The sequence below is a fragment of the Lipotes vexillifer genome, unplaced genomic scaffold (assembly GCF_000442215.2).
Source record: "Lipotes vexillifer unplaced genomic scaffold, Lipotes_vexillifer_v1.1 scaffold402, whole genome shotgun sequence".
In the NCBI taxonomy this organism is placed as follows: Eukaryota; Metazoa; Chordata; class Mammalia; order Artiodactyla; family Lipotidae; genus Lipotes; species Lipotes vexillifer.
Genome location: NW_006798409.1, coordinates 1,132,546 through 1,135,563, shown reverse-complemented (window position 1 = coordinate 1,135,563; position 3,018 = coordinate 1,132,546). Strand labels below are relative to the sequence as shown.

At 43.7% G+C, this 3,018-nt stretch overlaps 1 pseudogene; it reads right to left on the bottom strand.

Moving 5' to 3' along the window:
- Window positions 1–460: 460 nt before the first annotated feature.
- LOC103079008 (ORM1-like protein 1 pseudogene) lies at window positions 461–916 on the bottom strand (annotated as a pseudogene).
- Between the last annotated feature and the right edge of the window lie 2,102 nt (window positions 917–3,018).

The following is a 3,018-nucleotide window of genomic DNA, read 5'->3' as shown; positions in this document are numbered from 1 at the left end:
AGAGGGTATATATCCTCTTATATAACACAAGAGGAATATGTATGGTAATAAAAACAATCTATAATAAACTTGTAAAGAAATGATTCTGGTTTACATGTAACTCTGCTTAAACTGACCATGACTGAATGATTAAACATTTTTTTCTCTTAACATAATGCCCATTCATTATAAGCTTAGCTGGACTTAGTTTCTTATAAATCTCTTATTTCCTTGGATTTATCTATTACACCTTTACTTTATAGCCATTTAGCTTATAAGCCGGGCCTGCCCAGCCTGCCTCTGAAGCCTCTCTACAGAAGGATACCAGATGCATTAAACAAAGGCATCTTCTCATAAGAGTCTGCACTTCAAAACAGCCCTCTCATTTCACATTATCACAGAAACATTGCAGTTTAGTAACCATTCCTTCCTTACAGAAAACTCAGTAGCTGTAAACATTTTTGTTGTTTCAAAACACATTTCAATACTTATTAATTCCAAAGATCCGAACACCATGTAGCTGTGGCATTTTGGGAATCAGCACACTCAGGAGAGAAGCTGTGTTTAAGATGAAGTGAGTTGGATCATACTTCGTATAGAAACTTGCCAGAAAATATAGCATTATTGGAGAAATTGTGAAAAACTTCCGTGAAGATGTAAACTGTACTCCATAGGCCAGTTGTTCCCAGTGAGTTAGGAGCCTCGCTTTACCCTGGTCAGGAGTTTCAAATGGTGTTCCTTTTACTGCATGCAGAAATACATACGTCCCCAGATTATGTATAACATTTGTTAAAGTCCAGGCAACAGGAATACTGAAGAAGGGAATACTGGGTAAAAGGATATGAAGCAAGCCAACTCCCAAAGCATATGTCATCCACATACCCCGGCTGTTCATTACACGGATATTTGGATTCACCTCACTGTGGGCAACTCCAACATTCACATTTGCGATTTAATGTAGTGTTGTGTCCATAAAGAGTGGTCAGAGTTCAATTCACTCCTTTATGAGTACTGAAGCTGCCGCCCCAATCCCGGCGGCTGGCTCGGCACAGTATCAGCTCTGCTGCCGGGAGCATATTTTTACCCCACAGAATTTGGGAGCTGAAGATTTTTCCCTCTCCACCTAAGTTCTTCCAAGAATTTTTCTGAGAATTTGCCTCCAGTCTAAGGACTGTGAAACCCTCTTATGCCCAATATACAAAAGAACCTCTGGGTATTACAGATTCACACAAGAGCAAAGCCATCACACAGTTAAAGGGCCCACAGCACCTTTAAATTTCCACTAACACCCGATTCTTTCAATTCAAACCCTTTGTATGTTAAGAGCCATGCAAAGGATAAACTAATTTTAGCAAGAGAAAGCACTCAGCAAAATGACTACCCCATAGTAACTGTTCAGTAAATAACAGCGAAAAATCAATGAGCCACCTACAACCTGTTTCCTGTAGTCAATAAAATACTAACCACTTAAACACTCAAAAGAGACGAATAAACACTAAAAAGAAAGTTTAATGCCTGCAGCCCACCTCAGTTTTCCCCTACCCCCAATTTCTACTTTAATGTCTGATGATCTAAGCCAGACTTCAACCCTGGATCATATCACAGCAGTAGATCTGTGGGTTCTAGAATCAAGGCAGTAACTATACCACATCACCAGAAGGGCCAGTGTCGGTGGTTGTCAAAGTGTGGTCTATCCAGAGACCCCCGGGAGTCTCAGACCCTTTCAGGGACTCCATGAGGTCAAAGCCGATTTTATAGTAACACTAAGACCTGTCTTTCTCACTCTCACTCTCTCAATATACTGTGGAGTTTTCCAGAAGATTTGTGACATGTGATATTGCAACGGATTGAAAATAAAGGCAGGAATGAGAAAGAATCCAGCTGTCTTCCAGTAGGCCAGCCATTAAAGAGACTTGAAAAAAAATGCAAAAGAATGCTGCTCTTCCTAGTAGACGACTTTGTTTTGGAAAATATAGATTTTTTAAATAAAATATATTATTTATGTCAACCTATAACGGGCCTATTATTTTTTAGTCAATAAAATATATTTAAAATTTTACAGTTTTACTTTCTAATACAGTAAAAATGCTCTGGTTAGCACAGTCCACAAAAACAAAAGCTCTTGGAGGTCTTTTGTAATTTTTAAGAGTGTGAAGGGGTTCCAAAACCAACAAGTTTGAGAACCCCTACCCTGTATGATAAATAAAGATATGCTGGTTATCAGTTCCTTCACCTGAAGTTCTAGGGGGTCAGCCAGCCTGTGGACTTAGTCACACTTACATTCCCAGCACCCGCATAGCACCTGCATGCGGTGGTGCCCAGTGTGTGAAGGAGGGAGGAGGGGAGGGGGCAGGGCAGACCCGAGGACCTTTCCATCAATTATCACTAAGTAGTGCAACTAAGGCACAGGTAGGAAAATGCACCGAGAGAACATGGGAAGTTGTTTGGGGTGAATCGCTCACCATGAATTAAATAAGCAAATGGAAAAAGACTTGGAGATCTATGTCAAAAGGAAGGGAAGGCAGGAAACACAGAAACAGATATTCGTGTCCCAGTGAGGCTTGTCTGGCGCATCTGGTCCATCCCCTCTCGCTGCTGGTGATGCTCCAAGAAGAGCACCTTCGCACGTGACCCACCCCCAGCCCCAAGCCTGGGCAGCCAGGTGTACCCAGGTTTCTGGGACCACCCTCAGCTGTGCACCACACACCCTCAGCCACGTGCCCCTATGGTTCTGATAAGAATGTATCTCGGAGGGAAACGGAGTCAAGATGGTGGTGTGGGAAGAGGAGGAGTTAGCGTCTCCCCACAACTAAGGCTTCTGCCGGCAGCTGGTGGGGGACACTGACCACCAAGGAGACGGGAGGAACCCCAAAGTGAACTGGCAGGACGTAGGGGGACTGAGGGGGTAGGAGAAGTGGAGGCCAGACAAGACCGGTGCCCCTGAGGCCCCGAGATCAGGAGATGCAGTTGGGAGGGACTCTCTAGGAAGAGCAAGAGAGGAACAGAGGGAGATTGCCCCGCCCACTCGGCCCCGGGGAG